We start from the raw sequence: 13,649 nt of genomic DNA, 5'->3' as shown, positions 1-13,649 counted from the left end.
GACAATGCCACCCAATACTAGATGGTGGCCAAATGCCTCAAAGCCATCTTTTCCCTTGGGGATTCTGAATGGGACAGAGAAGCCGAGAGGAAGCAGGATTTGGAATTAAGCAGAAGCCATAGAATACGCCACGACCTCGAGGAAATAGATACCATGGCAGGTCAGGGGACGGTAGGAACAAGCAGCTGATCCAAGAATGGTGAGTGTCGGAGTCGATGCTGGGCCACTAAAGACACCATGTGCCTGGGTGACATTCCAGATCTTGTTCCTGTTTGAGTGAGCAGCTATGGCCTCTTTGCCTTGGAGCCTTATAATAAGCCCCACTAGGCCCTGAGGTCATGTGAATGTACCTCTTCCTGGTAACCCTGATGCAGAGTTGGTGGTGGCATGAGGTGGGAAAGCATTTTAGCTCCCTTTCCTAGAAAACAGAACCTAGTATGGCTTGCATGTGAAAGTTACTGGGGATGCAAACCCCATGGGAAGAAGTAAAGGACAAAGGAAGGGCAGGACAGGGAATTGCTAACACTGCATTGGCCATAACTTAGTCACCTGATGGGATGTTGTGATTTAGAATAAGATATATATATATNCTCCTCTCTCTCCCTCACTCTTAAATAAATAAATAAATAAATAAATAAATAAATAAATAAATAAAAATAAATAAATAAATAAATAAATACGATATTTAAAAAAAGAAAAGAAAAGAAATATATATATGGGCTTCATCCTCATTCCTGGCACAGACCAACTAAAATCTTTGGAATTTCCTAAGTGATGAAAGCAATGAGGTGTCTTTTGTTATGTTAATGGTGCAGCTTTCAAGCACCTAAGGATGGAGAGTGGTTGTCTGGAGAACCTACCAAGTGATTAAGACGTTGGGAACTTTTAGTCCCACGCCCTGACCTCCAGGGATAGGCGAGGGGCGAGGGGTTGAATCAATCACCAATGGCCAAGGACTTCATCAATCATGCCTATGTCATGAAACCTCCATAAAAATCCATACCTTGGGGTTTGGAGAGCTTCCAGCTTATGAACAGGCGCTGATGGGGGAAGAGCGGTGCCTGGAGAAGACATGGAACACCCCCACCCCAGCTCTTTCCCTATACCTTGCCCCATACCTTCCACCTGGCCGTCCTGAAGTTACATCTTTTGTAGTAAACCCATCATCCACTAAGCAAAATGTTTCTCTGAGTTCTGTGAGCTACTCTAGCAAATTAATCACACCCAAGGCCAGGTGGGGGTGGGGTGTTGGAACCTATGACCTATAGAACCTCCTGCTAGGTCAGAAGCACAGGTAACAACGTAGCCTTGTGAATGGCACGTAAAGTGAGGCGGTGAGGGGGCCGTCTTGTGGGACTGAATTCTTCCTTAACCTATGGAATCTGACTCTGTCTCCAGATACAGAGTGTCAGAATTGAGTTGTACTGCAGGACACCCCGCTGGTGTGGGAGAACCCCCTTTCACACATTGGAATTGGTCCCAGAATCATACGTGGCCACATCGCACAGCACAGGAGGCTGGGAAATGTAGTCGTTATCCTAGATAGCATGTATTCTGCTAAAAATAAGTGTTCTATTACTACGGAAAAGAAAGGAAATAAATATTAGGGGATGATTATCAGCCTTTGCCGTAGCAGGCAACCAACAGTATCTGCCCCAAGGGCTGCTGTTGGATCAGTTCTGTCCTAATTGTGAATCATTATTTGTGTGATTACTAAATAAATGTTTGTATTTCTTTTTTTTTTTTTTAAAGATTTTATTTATTTGACAGAGACAGCCAGCGAGAGAGGGAACACAAGCAGGGGGAGTGGGAGGAAGAAGCAGGCTCATAGCGGAGGAGCCTGATGTGGGGCTCGATCCGGTAACGCCGGGATCACGCCCTGAGCCAAAGGCAGACGCTTAATGGCTGCACCACCCAGGCGCCCCAAATGTTTGTATTTCTAAATATATTGTAAGAGCTCTTGCAAACAGGGACCATAACTGTCCTACACACGCTCAGTTACTAATTGTTGAATGGCTGCCTGCATGAAAGAACGAATCTTATTTCAGAAGTCCAGCAAAGTATCCCTGTATTGATAAAGAGCTTTCCCCTGGAAAATGTCCTTCCTTGATCTCCATTTTCAAAGACACTGTTTATTTAAGAGTCCCGAATAATGAAACCAACACCAGTCAAAGGCGAGCTTTGGTTTGGCAGAGATGAAGGGCCAAGAGAGAGCTAATGAGTCAGTAATGCAATTTGGTGCCAATAAAATGGTGCAATATTAAATTCAAGGCCATGAGATTTACACTAAAACCCAACACAATTAGAGAGTAAGGACCCGATCCCCCACCTGCTCCAGTTCTAGTTTGAGTCATTTTATGGACACAGACTTCCCACCGACATTGTCTGGTGATGTCATGGTGAGAATTTTGACAGTCATTAAATTTCTGGCTGGAGGGCCAATGCGGCCAGAGAGGCTCAGAACTGAGAGGAACATAAAATCACTGAGTTCAGAAAGCCACTGTCTACAAAGTTAATGAGTCAGATAGGAGACCTCCTCCTCTCTGTCTCCTGCTACCAATTCGGGGATAAGGGTCAGCGTGTCCTGAGTGTTTGCTACTTGGCAGGCAATGTTCTAATCAAGCTCTGTATGTAATTTAACTAATTCAGCCCTCACCATACTAAACAGCCTTATGAAGCAGGTTCTATCTTTATCTTGCAGATGGGGAAACTGAGGTTTACAGGCCGGGTACCTACTTTGCCCTGGTTCATAGAGCCAGAAGCTGGCAGAGCTGGGATTTGAACCCAGGCTTCTTATGCTGATAGCTTGAACCACCCCACAAACTGCCTCGAGTCGACTCTTTTCAAACGGGCCTCTGATGTTTTCCAGGGTCAGGGGCAGAAGAGCAAAATAAAACATATGAAGAGAATTTTTCATAAAGCTCAATTTACGGTGAAGTCTTTTCTTACAGGGTAGGGACATTTCAAAGTCAGCACATAGCAAAAGAAAATTGTATTTCGTTCAAATTACCCTTGATAGATCAGCGTAGGGATTTGGATTACACATTTGTCAAAACTCATTGAATAGTCAGTCCACTTCAGGCTTGTGCTTTCACTGTATCTCAGTTTTACCTCAAAAATCATAAACACAAATTGGATTCTAGTGAGTGATGTGCTTGCTGAAGTATTTCGGGGTGATGTGTCCTGGCCTCAGCTGTTGCCCTTGAAATGTATCAAAAAGTGAGCTGGAATGATGGGTGGAGAGGGGTGGATGAATGGACAGACACAAGAAAGCAAGTCAAGTTAAACATTCAGGGTAGGATCTCAATGGTGGGTAGATGGGCGTCTTCTGCACAATTCGTTCAATTTCTCTGTCTGCTTGAATGTTTTTTTTTTCAAAATGATGTTGAAAGAAAAAGAAAATACATGTGAAAATCTATTTAGGAAGTTGCTATTTTGGGAACTGATATTCTATCTCTCATTGACCATTACCGTCTGATTTTTCTCCAGCATTGAAACCATCCGTGAAGCACCTGATGAAGGAGCTGGTTTGAGTTATGGGTCACGTTGTACGAGTAATATGTATCGTCAGGCACTCAGCCTGGTGAGGGAGCCGTTGTAAGGCACGGAAATGGGAGACAACAGGAAGCCAGCTCTTTAAGTAAAGGGGGATCGAAACTGTCTACATTATTTAAAGTGTTCTCTCCCACACCCAGAGCAGTTTTGTTTATGTAGCTGAATCCCAACAACTTAAATTTGCATTCGATTAGGTTCTAATATAATCATTGAGGAAAATCTATCCTTTTAAGAGTATGCCCAGGGCACCTGATGGCTCAGTCGGTGAAGCACGCATCTCGGGGGTTGTAAGTTCGAGCCCCATGTTGCGTATAGAGATTACTTTAAAAATAAAAGCCCTAAAAAAAATAATAAGAGGGGCGCCTGGGGGGCTCGGTCAGTTGAACGTCCAACTCTTGATTTTGGCTCAGATGATGGTAAGATCGAGCCCCATATCGGGCTCAGCATGGAGTCCGCTTGTTTCTCTCCCTCCCCCTCTGCTCCTCGCCCCACTTGAGCACATGCAGTCTCTCTCTCTGTCAAATAAATAAATAAAAGCTTTTATTTATTTATTTGACAGAGAGAGAGACAGCCAGCGAGAGAGGGAACACAAGCAGGGGGAGTGGGAGAGGAAGAAGCAGGCTCCCAGCGGAGGAGCCTGATGTGGGGCTCGATCCCAGGACGCCAGGATCACGCCCTGAGCCGAAGGCAGACACTTAACGACTGAGCCACCCAGGTGCTCAATAAATAAAATCTTAAAAAAAAAAATTGTAAGAGTATGCCCTTAAGACTCTTTTGGATGTTAAAATAACCATTGTCTTCTAGGGAGAAACTGATAGCAACAATGATCATGAGAGGTTTGTTTCTATCCTTAAGTCCTAACTTAGCAAAATGACAAGTGGGCGATCCTAGGTCAGAGTTCCAACTCACTTACTTCTTCCACTGGAACATAAGCAGGGTTTTTATCTGCTTTGTGCCCCATTATCTCCTCAGTGCCTGGCATAAGAACCATTCAATAAATAAATATTTGCTGAATTAATTTTACTGGCCCGGGAAAGTTGGGGAGAAGAGAAGCCTGTGCCAAGGTGGGAGAACTTTTCTGAACCCACGAATGCTAGACAGATATGCCTGTGCTCTGGCAGAAAGATGAGGGAGCAGGGAATAGGGGGAGAGAGAGAGTTGGTGGGGGAGATATGAGAGTCACAATATAAACATCCATTGCAGGAAAACCACCCATCTACCACTGACTATCGAGCACATGGCTCGTGGGTAAGTGTGAAATGGAAGCTTACAATCTCCTCCTCACCGCAGTCTATCCAGTTCCCACCTGCTGCGTGCGACTAATATTCGAAGATTGCTATTTCCCTTCAATATGGTCCCAAGAAACAACCGACTGAGCTCAACCACAGAAATGCAGTGATCCATTCCGGCCCTGAAAAAAAATAAACTAGATGTATAGGGATGGTACAATGTTGTATATTCTAGGAATTTAAGAAATTGTTTCAAGGGTATCTTTGATAATATGTGCCTTTTCACCATTCCTGCTGACTCGGGAACCTCCCCATCCCATTCCTAGGCTGCAAGGGATGGCGAGAACGAACAGGCCACTCACTTTCTCTGAAACCTTCGGCAACGTCATCCTCCAGGATGTTTTTACTCAATCGAGCTCAGAATCTTCTCACTGGAGGGTATGACACCCTTCATCCTATTGGTTTGAGCCCATCGTAAGTGTGGCTGTGACTGCTAAGTCCTTGAGAGAGATTGCTAAGTCCTCAAACTCCTGGCTCTGGAGCTCTCAAGCAGCTTCCTAAACTGTCCTCAGCCCCAGCCTGCCGGTGCTGGAGGGCTAGCGGGCAAGGAGGCCCCTCTCTGCTGGCAGCCACACCGTCCGGCTCTCACCTGGCCACATCAGGCTGTCCCAGTCTCAGCAGCATCTTGCTTGCCGCTCTGTGCTCTGGCCATCAGCTTGACAAAATGCCAAGTTGCCTTTGTGTACCTTTCACTTGAACACAGAGATCCTTCGCTTCTCTGCCTTTGTGAAAGGTGCATTGTGGGGAAAGAAGGAGCAGATTTGGTTGTCTTTTTATAGCCCCTCTCCAAAGGTCAGGCTTTCTTCTGCACTGGAAGTGGCCCACGACATACTGTGTGAATAAAAGGGACGGATTATCACGGCCTTCATGTCACGGCTGTGCTGAGCACATAATCTACCTCCCTTTCTTTGGCAAAGCCACCTGGGGCTCAATGTGTTTAATTTCTAACCCTGCATGAGGGACCCCTTCTCCCGGGGGGCCCCCATTCTTTAGGCGGCCTTTAACAATACTCACCTCGCTCATCTGGGATGCCCAACCAGGACCATATCTGGTATGAAGTGGGTGTTCAATTTGTATCACTAAAATCCCCCAAACCCAAACGAGGCACAGTTTGCTGTAACCACATAGAGAAACCAAGAGCCAGATATCCAGGCATGTTTAGAGTTATTGTAACAGAACAGTCCTCTTCCCACCATGTGGCTCCTGTTCACCTGGCAGCTACCTATGTGGGTTACTGATAATTCACTCAACATTCCATTGATGCAACACACACTTATTGACCACCTACTATGTGCCATACTCTGTTCTAGGTGCTGAGAACACTCAGTAAACAAAACAAAGATCACGGCCCTCAGTGAGCTGATATTTGAAGCCTCATACATTACAGTGGGGACCATATTGTCCAAACTAACGCTTGAGAGGACAAATGGCTGCCATAGATAAGCAAGCTGGACAATAGGCATTGAACAGGACTGTCACAGTCAAACCACAGGTGAGGTATGCAGTGGTCCAGGATATTGCCTGGAGGTGGACACAGCTCAACCGTGAGGTGCTTCTCTCATGGAAAGAACATGTGTTTTGGGGGAAGCAGCATTGGATTTGAGTCCCCAGCTCAGACTCCCAAATGGTGTCATTGACTATGCATCCCTTCTTTCTGAGCTCCAAGCTTCCATTCCTGGGTAATAAGACTTCAGTGAAGTAACACATGGAAAGCATCTATCCCACACCTGGCGCATAGTAGGGGCTTGACAAATATTGGTTTCTTACCCTCAACTCGGTGCCAACTCCCCCAACACACACACATACACACACACACACACACACACACACACACACGTTTACTAGATTTGGAAACTATTCTTTAATATCTAAAGCAATTTACTTGGATCTGAAAAAAATTATATTCATTAAATAGCTACAGGGAAGTTTCTACTGGAAGAGAAGAGAATAAGATCAGTGACAAAGTCATAATGCTTACCTTTGTTTATTGAGGGGTTTAGCATAAATGCTAAGTAGTTTTATGTTCTTTGTGTTCCATAATCCTTATAATCTCTGTGAACCAAGGCATGTTTCCGTCAACCTATTTTAGAGATAATGAGAGCAAGGCCTGGATCAGGGTCACAAATGCTTTCTGTAAAGGGCCAGTAGGTAAATAATTTAGGATTGGTGGGCCATACAGATTCAGTTGTAGATATTAAAGTCTGTCTTTGTAGGGGGAAAGCAGCCACAGACATGTAAATGAAGGACAGGGTCGTGTTTCAATAAAAAATAATTTACAATAATAGCTAGATTTAGCTTCCTGGCCATAGTTCCCTGACCCTGGCCCACCACCTCATCAGGCTAGTGAAGTGGTTTAACTGGGATTTGAGCTGTGCGTAAACGCTCTGTTCTGCACCTTAGTTTACTCCCATTATATTAAGTCCTGGAAATTTTTCCGTATTACAACAAATAGAGCCACCTCATTCTTCTTAATGGCTGGAGAGTAATCCCTGGTGTGGCTGAGTCGGAAGTTGTTTGGCTGGTCCCCACCTAGCGCATACTAAGATTGGTTACCATTTTTTGCTATTATGAATAATTCTGCAGCAAATATTCCTGTGCACATGTCATTTTGCACATGTGGAACTCTGTCTTCAGAAGTGGATACTGGAGTTCCAGCCATCATATCCACATCCCAGGTGGAAGCAAGATATGGGGGAAGGCAAAAAAAAGCCAGTTTTAGCTGCCTACCCCATTCCTAAGAAGCTTTCCTAGAAGTGCCACCTAAGAACTTCTGCTTATATTTTACTGGCCCAAGTGTAGTCACAGGGGCACATCCCCTTGCAATGTGGAGGGAAACAATGCTTGCTGCATAGAGCCCAGCTAGGAGACTGTGTCATCAGGTAAGAGATGATGGTGGCCAAAACTTGTGAACAGGTGATGGGAATGCAGGGAAAATGGCATGGGCTTGAATTTTTTAAAGCCTGATACAACTTCCAGATACTCTCCAGCTTTGCTCAAGGCTGCTTAGAATCAATACCCAAAGCAGTCTCTTGTAAAGTGATTTATTCCTTCCCTCATCTCTGTTCATCTAGAACAAAAAGAAGGAAAGGGGGGAGGGGGAGAAAAGGCTTCCTGCTGTTAGATTCACGCCCTGGAGAATGGACAAGCCCCCATCCCACCTCACCAAGGTGATTTAACAGTCTGAGCGCCTCCCCTGGGCTCCCACGGAAAACGGTAGATAAACGGGTAGATAAATACCATGCCCCCCGCAGATCTCCAAGGAGGCAGGGGTGGTCCAAGCTGTCGCTCTTTGCTGTGGTTCTTAAAGCTCCCTTCCCTTAGAGGGGGATAAAGTATGAAGTATGAAGGGGCTTAGGAGGCAGGGCTCTCAGGCTCTCAGGCTCAGCTAGTTGTCACCCAGGATGGACATCTTTTTCCTCTCTCTCTGGAGATGGCCCCTGTCCCCCACCCCATTGTTCTAGTACTCTGGGCCCTGTTTTGACTAATGGCATTTTATAGAATAATTGCAGATAATTTTTCTTCTGACACTATCTCACCCCCCAACACTTAACATTGTTAGCAACACTCTTCCTATCACCTTAAATAATAAGGTGCAAAATATACTCGATGTCCATGCACTTTGATCAATCCCAGGGAACTTCTCTTTTCTGATTCCACACACAAAAGCTCTGCGATGACTTCGCATATGTCCATGGTCCTCCTAACCCTGAGTGAAATCATTACAAAATGTTGTGGATCTAAAAGGATCGGGGGTGGGGGATGGGAATTCCGATGGAAGTCCTCTCTACCTGCCAAAGAAATGGATTTGAAGGCAACTGAGGGAGGTGAAATTAACAGATCTTAAGATTAATTCAATGTTGAGAGTGAGGCTGAAGATAGAATCAAGGATGGATTTGGCCTCTAGTCAACTGGCTGGATTTTTTAATCTCCCGTGGCTGGCACTCTATCTGGTACAAGACAGATATGAAATAAGTGTTTGTGAGTGGGAAAAAAAAATTTCTTCTCCCCAAACCAACTACTTCCCTCGATTTGATTTCCTTATTTCTGTCCTGTATTTTGATAGTTTTCCTAGTCATTCAGCCTGAAACTCACCATTGACTCATCTTTCCTTTGGGTCCTGTATTAGTCAGGGTTCTCCGGAGATACAGAACCAAGAGGATCTCTACATATATAAAAAAAGAGACTCACATGAGTATGGAGGCTGTTTAGTCCCAAGATCTACAGTCAGCAAGCTGGAGACCCACGAGAGCCAATGGTACAGCTCCAGTCTGCAAAAGACCAAAGAGCCGATGTTTCAGTTCAAGTCCTGAGTCAGGAACAGACCAATGTCCCAGTCCAGCAGTTGGGCAGAAGGAGTCCCCTCCTACTTTTGGGAAAGTCAGACTTTATGTTCTAGCCAGGGTTTCAACTGATTGGATAAGGCCCACCCACATTTAGGAGAGCAAACAGCTCTACTCCAGTCTACCAATTCAAATGTGAATCTCAACCAAAAACATCCTCACAGAGACACCCAGAATAATGTTTGGCCAAATGTCTGGGCACTCCGTGGCCCAGTCCACTGAACTCATAAAACTGACAAGTCCTTTCTGAGTAGCCCACAAGTCCTGCTCTTCCTCTGGAGAGGTGGTCTTGATGCAGTCAGGGTCCTGACGGGAAAGAGAGGCACACTCAAAAGGGGATAATAAAGGCAAGGTCAGGATGAAGGAAACTTAAACTTGAGGGCCCCCCCCAGGGTCTGGGACAGTCGGAAGCCACTGTGACCTCCAGGCCTGATGGGGCAGGCAGAGAGGATGTGCCAGGCATTGTTAAAAGCACTTGACACAGATTACCTCTAAAAAACCTGCAGTTTTATTGAGATATAATTCACATATCATACAATTCACCAATGGAAGGTGACAATTCAATGGCTTCTAGTTTATTCACACAATCATGCAACCATCTCAGTTTTAGAACATTTTCATTATCCCCTGAAACCCTTAGCTATCATCTGCCCCAACACCCCCTTCACCCCAACCCTAGGCAATCACTAATCTACTTTCTGTCTCTATAGATTTGCCTATTCTGGACGTCTCATTTAAATAAAATCATAATTTGTAGTCCTTTGTGATTGGCTTCTTCCACTTAGCATGTTGTTTTCAAGTTCGTCTGTGACAACCCAGGTGCCATCATTTTACAAGTGGGGAAATTAAGGCACAGAGAGGTTAGGTAACACCTGGTAAGTGGCAGAGCAAAAATTCACACCCAGGTGGTATAGACCATCATGCTATACTGCCTGTCACCATAGAGCCTTCACCCAGGTCCTCATCCACCCTCAACAGGAGCACTATAGTAATGTCGGCCCCCCGCCCCATGTCAGTCTTCCCTGCCACAGTCCATCCTGAACCCAATGCCCTATTCACAACCTCTCAAGTTCTGTCTGCATCATGACATCCAGGCCTCAGGGAACATCAGGCCCTTTTCCCCGCCCAACATCTGTTCTCCCTCCTCCTGGGGACGGAACTCTGACTTCCTTTGTGGGAACCATCCTCACCCTACTCTTGGCCCAGGTGGCTTGGGTCGAGTTGTCTCCACTCCCCTCGATTGATTCAGGAGCAACCACGTGACTAAGGTTGGCCAATGAAAGCACCACAATCCCCTGGGCCCACAGTGATTGGTTGACAGTGAGAAATGTGACCTGATTGGAGAAAAATTAGTCTAGAGGTGGGGGAGGGGTATGTGCTGTGGATTCTGGGAAATCAAAGTTTTCTCACTTCTGCAGAAGCTAGAGGAAGAGATCCTCACCTTTCTTGTGGATGGAGGAGTGTTAGGAAGTGATGCATGGAAGTGCTGCCCTAATTCTGCTGCCACACACAAGGAGGGCCACTGTGGGGGTGGTGGTCATTGTGAGCCTAATATTGACACTGTGGAAAGCAGAGAGGAAAGAGAGAAGCCACGTATTTAGTTTCAGCTCCTGGATCAAGCCATACCTGAAGAAAACCTCTGGGATTTTTCACTTAGCAGAATCAATACTTTCTATTACAGCAAAGGTGAGATGTTTTGTGTCTCTTCTAAATGCTATAAAAAAGGACTGTAAAATTCATGTTCTAAAATTTTTCTATTCCACAGCACTTAGAATAATATGCTCCCTTAAAACCAAAAAAAAATTGAGATAATTATTCTTTTCACCATGTCATATTTAAATATAAATACATACACAGAGCATCAGCAAGCAAGTGCAACAGGTGGCATCTTAAAGCCAGTTGGAAGCTAAGCATGGAAAATTCTACACAAAGCCTGCTCCCCCCATCCCCCCAGCAGAACAGGAAGCCTGCTCTTCACCATTGTTTCCAACCCGTGAAGGCAATTTGGTCTGGAACATGTTTCCAGCTGTCATGGCAGTCACATCTAAGCAGAAAATAGTGCAGGAAGAGAGGGGAACAGAATGGAAACGCTGAATCAGCCCAGAAAAATAAAATGTAAAGCAGGGGAAAAGCATCCATTTGGGGGCAGATTTAAAATAAAGCGCTTGAGGAATGAAACCACCGATTCTTAGCCAGGCCTGCACATCAGAGCCCCATGTGAGTTTTTAAAATACATTCATCCCTTAGGCCAGCCACGTAGCTTCTGTTTCAGTAAGACTGAGTGGAGAAGGAGCAACCGCATTTTTTTTTTTTTAATCTCAAGAGTTGATTCTGATGCGCATGCCCAGTTAGGTATTCCAGGAATAAGAATAAGAGAATTCTGTATAACCCTAGAAATAGAATTGAGATTTTAAAAAAGGAAGAAAATATCGTGAAGGGAAATTCTCAAAAAACAAAACACAGCAGCAAGAAATAAAAGGCATTTTGAGGAAGAAGAATGGAGACATGGTCGCAGGTTAAATGTTTGTCAGGCTCACGCCGGGTCTTGGATGCAGATGGACAAGAGGACTGAAGGACACTCAAAGGTTGACCCTTCTTCCCAACTTTGTACTTTCATCCAGAAGTTTCTGTAGAGGCTGCTTTAGGGCAACAGCCTTGAGCAATGGAAACCTGTGTAAGGTCAAAGGGCCAACAGTGACCACTGTTGAAGTGACCACTGAAGGCAAACAGGCTCACTAGGCGACCCACCTCCAAATATCCCTAAGCCCTAGCTGACCAATGGGCTCCTTACAACCAGGCGCAGGTACCCAAAAGGAGAACTCCCTACGTCCCCACACCTTCTCACTTCCCCACTTAACTACAGCCCCCACCTCCTCCTTGCAGACAGCCTCTCCTCTGCTGTCCTGGGTCCTGAGCGCTGCTTCCTTGTGGTTTAACCAATAAACTTCTATCTCCGTCGTTCTGCTTCGGGTGAATCCTTTCCCCTCCTGCACTTCTGGCCTCCACCAGATCAGGTCCCCCCTACGGTTTCTAGCTATGTTCATGTGAGGTCAGGAGGATTGTCATTACTTGTGATTACTTGTGTCAATTCATTTTGTTTCATTTTATGAGTTCACATGGGCGTTTTTTTTTTTTAAAGCTAGAATTAGTTTATCAAACAGTGGCTGAGGGCCAGAGGGGTGGGGACAGCCCCTGCCTTTAACAGGGTCACACTAAGTCGAAGAGATGGTAGGAAAGCTCGTAACAACCGGACGGATGATAGAATGTGGTACCAGGGCAAAAAGATGAAGTATGGAGAGATAAGGGAGAGGGTGTGGGGTGATGTCAGTTATGGGATAAGTAGGTTAGAAGGGCAAATGGTCTTCCTCAGAAGAAGGTATGTGTGAGCAAGGTGTGTCCAGAGAGCAGCCTGAACTAATGAATAAATATTCAGTGCAGCCCCTTGGATACTGCCTGATGCTTGAAGCTGGTTCTCCATGTGGTACCCCTGGATAGAGACTAATCTTCCTCCCCTGTGTTTTCCTCTCTCCCTTTCCTAAAAAAGAAAATGCATCCTCCCTGATAAGGATGCTCTCAAGTCAGTGGACCCATGCAGAACTGAACAGCCAGCTAAGCCCTCCGCCTCTTGCACTGTGCAAATGTGACAATCCATTCCCATTCAACAGGGGAGATCAGGAGGTGGGATTATTGGGGACCGATTATCACAACATGCAGCAATGACCTCGCCTTGCTCACCAGGCGTTGTCCTTGTGACATTCTGGACGCGACTGGCAGGGCAGGCTGCGGGCCCAGACTCGGAACTCAGGGCGAGGGCGCCCTCTGGTGGCCGCAGGCGGGCACCGTGAAGCCCAGGACCTTCCTTTGCCCTTGGCGCGCCCGGGAGCCCGTCTTCCTACACGATCCCGGATCAAAGGACCCGTCGTGTTCTGTCACAGCCCTGCAGGGCTGCCATTTCGGGAGGCAGGAGTGGGAGGAAGCACGTCCCCGAAGGCAAGAGGAGCCTTTTAAACCTTTGAAAACATATTCAGCAGGAAAGTGCTTTGTGTTCTGGCAGAGCCAGCAAAGAGCAGTTTTGAGCAAAGGTTTCTTTTGTTCCTTCAGTTAGGAAAGGTCACGTTTTCTTCTCCTCAAATCACCAGATCAAGAAGTTTTAAGGAGGGCCTTAAGAAGGCCCTGGGGTGAGGATCCAGACTTTTTAGCACATTCTCAGAAGAGTTTACTGAATCTCCAAAAGGGCTAAGAACGCCAAGAGATCTCTCCTGAAATTCCACAGAGACTGTATTCAAAGATGGTCCCCAGAAGCAGCAGAGGTCCCCAAATTTTGTGTTATTCATTACCCAAATGTCTACCGATAGAGGTAAAGGGTAAATTACAGGCCAAGTGGCCTGGTGGTTAAGTTCAAGGCTCTCCAGTGCCTGCAAACTGTTTCCCTACAGGGGGTGAGGAGAGGCACCCCCCTCCCACC

General features: G+C 45.9%; 1 long non-coding RNA gene across 1 annotated transcript; it reads right to left on the bottom strand.

Annotated features, from left to right (window-relative positions):
- Positions 1–4,322: 4,322 nt before the first annotated feature.
- On the bottom strand, positions 4,323–9,095 carry LOC117804164. Its single transcript, XR_004628471.1, has 4 exons — positions 9,033–9,095; positions 6,823–6,924; positions 5,434–5,675; positions 4,323–4,966 (listed from the first exon to the last, which is right to left on the bottom strand). It is a non-coding gene; the product is annotated as an uncharacterized LOC117804164 (long non-coding RNA).
- Positions 9,096–13,649: the final 4,554 nt, after the last annotated feature.

Source organism: Ailuropoda melanoleuca, chromosome 10, assembly GCF_002007445.2.
Source record: "Ailuropoda melanoleuca isolate Jingjing chromosome 10, ASM200744v2, whole genome shotgun sequence".
Taxonomy (NCBI): domain Eukaryota; kingdom Metazoa; phylum Chordata; class Mammalia; order Carnivora; family Ursidae; genus Ailuropoda; species Ailuropoda melanoleuca.
Note: the sequence above shows the minus strand (reverse complement) of the source record. Positions and strands in the feature narration are given on the sequence as shown.